The following is a 9,050-nucleotide window of genomic DNA, read 5'->3' on the forward strand; positions in this document are numbered from 1 at the left end:
TTTCCGATTCTGTGTCTCCCTCTCTCTCTACCCCTCCCCCGTTCATGCTCTGTCTCTCTCTGTCCCAAAAATAAATAAACGTTGAAAAAAAAAATTAAAAAAAAAAAAAAAGTATTTGCTTCTGGCTGTCTCTACCTAAATTGTCCATTAGGACTCCAATGACAATATGTTGAAAACTTAAGTAATTATATCCCTTACTCTCATCTCCCAAACTATAAACAGAACAGATAAAATCATTTCATTCTCCTTCACTTCATATTTTTATGAATGTCATCCAAACAATAAACCTTGCCATCTGAAACCACTCTATCGCCATTTGAATATAACCAGTTATCCCTAAATACTGTTTTCCTACCTCAAAAATATTTTACATTTTCCTGCTCAAGTTTGCTTCTTCAGCATCTTTTCATAATTATATTATTGTTATAGCTTTTTCACTTATTTCTTATGCCAATCCTTTTCTTGTTTCTAGTCTATTTTCCACACTACTGCAAGATAAATCTGTCCAAGAAATAAAACATTTTATTGCTTCTAGTAATTTCTCCTCCTCTCTAATTCAATGTCTTTATGGTGTCCAAATATTCAAGTGTAAAAGAAAAATTCAGTCAGCATCATCTGCCTAACTTCTGTTTTCGGTGAATAAAACCTTGACTGCTTTCTGTAGTATTGCATAGGTGTGACTTATTTAATCATCCTTTCAACACATTTAGTGAATGCAGATTAAAATTCAGGAATTGTGCCAGCCAGGTGATGCAAGATGAATAGGATGCTATCTCTACCTTAGTCTGCACAAATGAGAGACCTCGAAATGCAAATAGAAAAATCTCAACACAAAATAATTGCCATTTCTGGATATGAACATAATTTTATGGAAACACAAGATATTGAAAACAAGCAAAAATCTCTACATTTACAAGTAGGATACAGTTCACAAAGGTTTGAACTAATTCTGGAAGAATGACTATGAGTATATGCGAAGAAATGGGAGTCAGTCTTTTGGGGCAGAGGGAAATGATATTTGTCAAAGTACAACTCAAAAAATTGAACATGGCAGGGGAGTAATGAAATTTCAATATTCTAGGGACCTGAGGCATGTAATAAGGAAATATGGTGAGACAGAATCTTAGAAGGTAGAAAAAAGGCCGAGGGGTCAATCATTTCCATCTCAGTGATATTTTTCTGCATGTATTTCACAAGTAGATAACATTGCAATTTTGACTACAGGTAATAAATATGGGAAATAATATTAAGAAAATAATAGTTTGCCTTTGACATGCAAATATTTCAAATTATTTGTGAACCTGAATATATTATTTTTTACAGAAAATCTAAATAAATGTGTCTGGTAGGTCAAATTATAGGAAATTAAATTTTTTAATGAAGACAGGGTATTATTTCAATTCTTAAAAAAACATTTAAATAAAATCATTGCCTCTAAAATTATAAGTTTAATATAAATTTGAAGTATAAAAACAAAACTCTAGATATTTAAAGGTGATGCTTTGAATTGAAAAGAATATTATTAAATGCTAAATTCAGAAAACATGAAATTTGGTATAGTAGTTAGAATTATTAGCCTAGTTCAGGAACTTTTCTTTAGCATTAGTTATTTATTTATTTATTTATGTTTTGCATAATGTCTTAACTCTGCCCTTTCCTTGGGAAGTACCCTTTCTGTTGCAAAGAGTTTAGGTTTATTGTGGTTTTCCTATCTGATAACTAAACTCCATCTCTTTATGAATGAAATACTCCTCACGCTCCCTGTCACGCTTCACTATGCTTCATCAAGATAACTGCAAAATCCTTTTCATTTCCTTGAAACAATGTTTATTTCATCTTTTCCACTCAGTTCAACTGAAATTTCAGTACTTAATACATTCTGTCACATCTTTTTAATGTATGTCCAAATCAGGGGAAAAAAATCAACAACTGTATCTCACACCTATAGAAGTGAGGGAAGGTTTTTTCCCCAGTATGATTAAAAAATAAAATATGGAATCTCTGAAAGCTGAAAGAACCTAAAGTTCTCATCCCTTGTGAGAGATGTCATTTTTATCTCCTAAAAGAAATTATCAAGAAACTGTCTTTTAAGTGAACATTAAAGAGTTTTCCATAATGCAGTACATGTACCACAGGAGTCATCTCAGAAGACTCGCCATAGTTAATAAATGGTCATTTTTTTACCTCAATAGTTTTGGATTTGTGTTAATATGTACTAGAAAATTTTAACTATCAAATAAACCATGTTTAAAATAACTGATGTATAAATTTTAAAAAATCAAATAAATAAGAAGTGGTCAAATGATACTGAAAAAAAAATACATAAATAGAGTGATATGCAGTAAATTTAGGAAAGGTTGTAACCCTGCATAAAGATGACTAAATTGTTTGCAACAATGTTAAATAGACAGAAATCAATTTCTTTAGACTCTTATGACGGAGATAAAACATACGTGCCACAACATAGAGTTCAATCATTAATGATTATTATCACTGTTTATTAATCATACACAGAAATGGCCTGGGAATTAAGGGAAAGGTATATTAGCTCAAGATACATCTAAGTATACAGATTAGATTTACTCCATTGGATGATGACATTGCTTTTGTTTTTGCTTCCTTAAATTCTCAGCTCTGTGATCCTGCATTAGAGTCAGATTTTACTTGTTTGGAAGTCACATAAGACAAGGAGACTTAGAGATTTCCAAGTGAATTCAAATGCGCTTTTTTTTTTTTTTAAGTTAATTTATTTATTTTGAGAGAAAGAGAGAGAGAGCAGGTGGAGGAAACAGAGGATTCAAAGTAGGCTCTGTGCTGACAGCAGAGACACTGACGTGGGGCTTCAACTCATGAACCTTGAAATCATGACCTGAACCAAAGTCGGATGCTTAACCGACTGAACCACCCAGGCGCCCCTCAAATTCACATCTTCTTAAAGGAAACACAATTAGAGAAAAGAAAAAAAGAAGGAAAAGAAGAATAAAATATTCTCTACATTTTGTTTTGACATTGGTAAATAGGGTAAAATATAAGCACTATAACCTCAAGCATTTGCTTTCCACCTTGAGTGAAAATAGGAGAACACTGGACGTTTCTTTGGTTACAGAGGTAGGAAAACTAAATCCCAGACAGACTGAGTCCCAGGCAATTGTGACAAACTAGTCTTAAACACAGGTTTCCTAACACCTAATCCAACAACTTTTTTTACTCTGACATTTTCAATTATGAAAAGGAAGACTAAAGTCCTCTTTCTAAAGCAAGAAAATACTAAAAGTATCAATATTACAAATATTAGTTTGGACTTGGATTTATATTTACAACAATAAAGGTAATGCAAGGAAGATATAGACAGATGTTTTTAAATTTAAATAAATATAAATATACCTATAAATCATCATTTGTAGATAGAAGCATTCAGTAAACATTCCTGCCCAAAGACCTACTCTTAAGTAATCAATTTTTAAATCTAGTTGCCCCCTACACAGTGACTGTTTGGCTCTTAGATCCAATTATGTTTCACAAATGATCAACATTCAGTAAATCAGACCAGACAGTGTACATGGATGCATTTCTTTTGGTAAATTGGCATGATATGTAGCAAATAAGCAACAGACATTCTTATTTTCCATGCTAAGGTATTTCAATAACAAGTTATTATGACTTATCAATCTGAAATAGAAATTTAAACAAAATAAAATGGGTTTTGAAGAACTATTTAAAACAAATTGTAACTCTAAAATAGGTCATTTTTTTTGCTTTTCACTAGTCACTGCTTTTCAACTGCTTCAAACACAGCTGAGCCACAAGAAAATATTTGCTGGACAAACTGTCTGAGATCCTTTTTATTATTATTCTGTTTTGAAGCTGGAAGAATATATGTTATTTTGTTTGAAACAGCTCTTTGATTTCTAGTAAGTGAAAGATAACATTATTCCTTTTAATAACACTTCTTTGGGGGTTTACTCACTAGACCTCTTTATGTTTGAAATATACCTGAATAGTATATAATTATGGTTTCACAAGACACTTGATATTTATAGGCAGATTGAACTTTCCCTATAATAATTCCACTTTAATGATTATTGTAACAGCAATTTTATAGGAAAAACACATTTACTTTCTTCATTCTTTTTGCCTAATGTTCTCTTAAACAAGAGTTTCAACAAAGATTTGTTTCCCCCTCTTCAAAATAAGGAATAATTTAACAGTTTTTTTTTTTTTTTTTTTCATTCTAAAAGGAGATGGATCCTTAGGTTAAATACAATATTACTTGAAACCAGTGACCTGTCAGAAAAATGGTATTTGCTTTTCACAAAGAAAATTATAATACTTCAGAAGAAAATCAGCTCAGCAACCTAATTTTTTTCTTAATAAATCTTGAGCTATAGGTTGTAGCATACTAGGATTTCATTCTCAGTCTTTCAATTATAAGAAATTAGAGACATAAGATGTGGATAGACAGAGGCATTTGACAAGGTAAATGGAGAGAAAGCTGTACCTGAGCAACAAGCAAGAAAAAGAAAATATTTCTTAACACTTAACATTTCCTGAGCCTTGGTCTCTAGTAAGAGCAGGCTTCCAGGCTTCCAGGCTTCCTGGCTTCCAAGCACCTGTTTTTCTCTCAGTGTGACTTCTTTGACTCACAAAGAGAAATGGATGCTATAAAGGTAAATTGAGATCTATTTCCAGTGGCTCTTTGACTGCTATGAGCATTAAATGTATTTTGCTTTTCAATGAGCATGAAATGATTTCCATCAACTAAAAGCCACATGTATTGAAAATTCAGGAGAAAAAAGTTGTGATATGAAAAGACTGTAATGAGAGCAAAACATTTGGTCTGTTAGAGTAATCGGGAAATTATTTACATTAGCCACTATGATAAAAATCTATATATACAAATATAATACTTAAAAGAAAATAGCTACAAAAATAATAATAATAAAGAAAACACAGTATGGTAAAGATTTAAGGTCCAAAAAAATCTTTTTTAACTGGAAGAATACATTAAGACCCACATTTCTAAAACATTGCTTTAAATTTCAGGTAACTCTTACTGGAAAGACATACATTTCCAGGTTATTTTTGCACATACACACACACACACACACACACACACAATTGCACACATACACACATAAACTTTGTATATATGCTATATATGTGTGTATATATACTCTTTTCCAGTATATACTGTAAATTTTCCATTTTCCACACACACACACACACACACACACACACACACACACACACACACACACACTTTCTTTTCTGTTTGGATTCTCATTTAATAATGCTCTATGGGCCTAAATGAGAAATCAGACTTTCTGAGGAAGCATTTTCATGTTAGGTCACTTTTATTTTCTTTCTTTGTCAGTAAATTAAATGAGGCAGGTGAACATCTGTAAGAGACTGAAATTACCTCAGGGTTAAGGATGATACTCCCAAAAAGATAAGATGGAAATACTTTAAGAAGTAAATAAGAGGGAATTATTTGCCCAGATTTGATGCACATAATCTTTCTATAAAGTTAATGTTCCTAAAATCTTACAATATCATCTCCATATCCTAATGAATATTTTTGTGAAATTTTACCGTGTTCTACAATGTAAAAATCAATACCAATGAGACAATCTACGTGGCCAGGGACACAAGGTCACTGTTTGGAAAAATAGCACTGTTTCTGAGTATCTGAGGATATCTTAGATATACTTTTTCACTTATCTCCACCAGAAATTTCTCTCAACAGGTAAGGTACAAGAAATTTTCAGTTTTTATCAAGAGGAAGAAGACTTTGTGGTTGTAGACAACAGTTAATCATTCTGAGGCACCAGTAAACTGCCTTTGAGTCACAATGATTATTATATTACTTTCAATAAAATGAAAATAATATTTACTTCCTACGATTGCATGGATAATTAGTGTAAAAACGCATGCAAAGTATGTAGGGTAGTATTCCAGCACATAGTAGATAGGCAATAAATAGCCGCTATTAATAAATAATAGCAACTATTATCAAATAATGGCATTAGTTAATAAGTACCGTAATAAAGTTTGATTTTTTTCTATGAAATTATAGAGAAAGTTCACCTAACCAAGACTTAAATACATTAGGTTGCACCTCTCGAGAACTTCTCAAAGTAGGATGACCTAATTCAAATGGTCTTGAAGGATGAATAATATTTAGTTACATGAAGGAACCACAATTCAGGCAAGAGAAACTGCCTAAGCAAAAGCGAAGTTCGTATCAAAGGTGCTATGTTCAGGGATCACCAGATAGTTCAAAATGTACCAGATTCAGTGCTTACATATAAAGACATAAATTGTAAGAACATTTTCATGCTATATTGTAATGTATTTGTTATAGTTTGCTTTGCCTTAATAGACTGTAATTTCACTGAGGTTTGTCTTAAGTATCTAAGTATCTCCTAGTGCCTTGTCAGAAGACTGATCATTTGATTAACGAATGAAGAAAATGCAGTCATGCTTCTGCAGGATGCTGCATGAAAGACGCAAACAAGTGGTATCACACAGGAAAACTAATCATTTCAGTGCAGAGAGAAAAATAGATATGCATAAAGTATTGTGGAAGCAGAGCAAGATGGGATTATCTGTGTGGGAAGAAAGAGAATGCTATCATGCAGCCAGAGTACAACTTGGAACACTCGATGATGGGCCGTGTGATGTATGATATTTGTCAGTGCTCTCTTAAGGAAGTGGTGAGTGAAGAAGGCAGCAGTGAGAAAACCATTCCTTTTTCAGGGCAGAAAGTTGTAAAACAAACACAATTGACAAGAGTCCAGGTCATGGAGAAGCAAAACCTCCCAATAGGCTCTGAGAACCCAAAGGATTCAAAGTTCTCACTGTCTCACAATCAGAAGTTTTTACTTATTCCTAAGAATAGATAAATAAAGACCTTGAGACAATGTTAGAAGCCTAGTCACCAGTAATTCTAAGAGAGGTCACAAATGAGGGAAGTTGCAAATTTATGAGTACAGGCAGGAAGAAAATGTAAAACCCAGTGAACAAGTTTGGCCTGTGTTTACTTTCTAAAATCTCCTACAATTGGTTCCACCTGTATAGGTTCAAAGGCCACCTCACAACATAATTAAATGCACAAATGTCCTTTTCATTGTTTGAAGAATGTCAGCCTCCTCTTTCCAGTATATTATAATATCCTGGGGGCAATAAATTGTATCACACACTTTTTTTCAAGTTATAATGAATACTATGATGTTCTGCCTAGATAACTCCATTTTTCTCTCTAGGGTCAATGCATGTATCCCCTAGTTGCTAGGAATGTTGGCCAGCTGATGGCTCATACTGTGTGCCCTCCACTGCAAATTACCATTGGAAACAACTTCATATAAAGTTATTTCCTTGCACAGCTTTCAATCTGCAGCCAGTGATTGTCTGATGCAGGCATACAAGTTCCAGCTCCTTTGTTTCAATTCAGGACAATTGTGAAAGACAATTTAACTCCAGAGGTCCCCCACAGAACTGTTGGAGGCCTCATTCCCGACAACATTGTGCACAGATTCTTTCTCCATCTGATTTTGTCTTTCTTGTAGGTGTGTTCCCCAAGATTACTTTTCAACAAATCTTTTGGTACAACTCTCTGTCTCAGAGTTTTATTTCCAGGAAACACATTTGAAGACAGCCATGACCAAGGGTAGTTTGAGGAAGCATACTTTAATATGGGATTTTGGAAATGGATCACTTGCCACCTAGCTGGCATCGAGCAGCCATAAATGGTAAAGTTGGAGTATGCATAACCTCTGACATGTTATAACAACATGATTGTTAAAACTTCCACCAAATGTTAACTGAAATGGGATAGCAATGGAAAGGGGTAACACAACTGGTACGGTATCTCTGCTACTAGAGAAGTATGACAGGATAGTCAATCATAAATGCCATGAAATTAAGTGCTGCTTACTTCCATTGATTTGTAGAAGATAGGTAATGACAGGGTTAGAATGATTAATCACTAATTCAAAGCACAAAGTGAAAGCTGGTGTCTCCTTGGCAACATTTATAGAAATCCTGATCATTTGTATCTCAAAGGCAGATAGAGCAGAGAATCAGGTTAGGGCTTAACTGTAATTAAGGAGCTACAGAAAATGTTGAATTCTCAGGCCCAGGAGGTCTAAACCAAGGTCAAGGCCATAATGGTAAAGAAGTAGACCCACACGTGGAGATGAAGAAACACGGTTAAGTACAGTTTTGAAATTTGAAATCCTAGATTCCTCTGTACCCACTGGGTTTACAGATCTGGCCCTTCACTCTTTGCTATTAGAAGATTATAACTCCCCATGCCTGAACACAACAGAGAAGCAACATACAAGACAGACACCTTATAAAATAATCCTTTTCTGACAAGCCAGCAAATAATGAGGGTTAAATCCCAATCAGTTCAGCTTCACAGCAAAAAGAAAATATATACATCAAAGAAGCTGCAAAATGAGACAACATGGGCTGGCAGGAACAAAGAGCATGTGTCTCAGGCTGGAATTTGAGGGCGGAAAACATAAATGCGATAAGTGAGAGTTTATCAATATGGAAGTAATCTCCTATAATAAAGCTTTAATAGCAAGAACCCCAGGATACAGAGCAAAAACCCCAAGGGGGGAAAACACAACAACCCTAGGATACAGAGCTAAGATGGCTGTTGGAAGCTTAAAAAATAATAATAATGATATCAGAAGAGGGAAATAGAAATGTTAGAACTGTGTTTAATTTGTTCTGCTTCACCCATGTTAACACAGTAATCAGAGCATGTGAATAAGAACGGATCAGGCAAGTGTGATAACTTAAACGCCTTTGATACTACCAGCACTTCCGTAGACCCCACACAAAATAGGTTCTCAGTAACGATTTCTTGAAGGAAAGCTAAGAAAGTCAAAATTAAAAGCTAATAAAAAATTTGTTTCTATTTATTTTCAACTCTATCTCTCTTTTTCTATTTTCTTTTTTTTTTTTTTTAATTTTTTTTTTCAACGTTTATTTATTTTTGGGACAGAGAGAGACAGAGCATGAACGGAGGAGGGGCA

The sequence above is a fragment of the Puma concolor genome, chromosome A1 (genome assembly GCF_028749965.1).
Source record: "Puma concolor isolate L17-30 chromosome A1, mPumCon1.1.hap2, whole genome shotgun sequence".
Taxonomy (NCBI): Eukaryota; Metazoa; Chordata; class Mammalia; order Carnivora; family Felidae; genus Puma; species Puma concolor.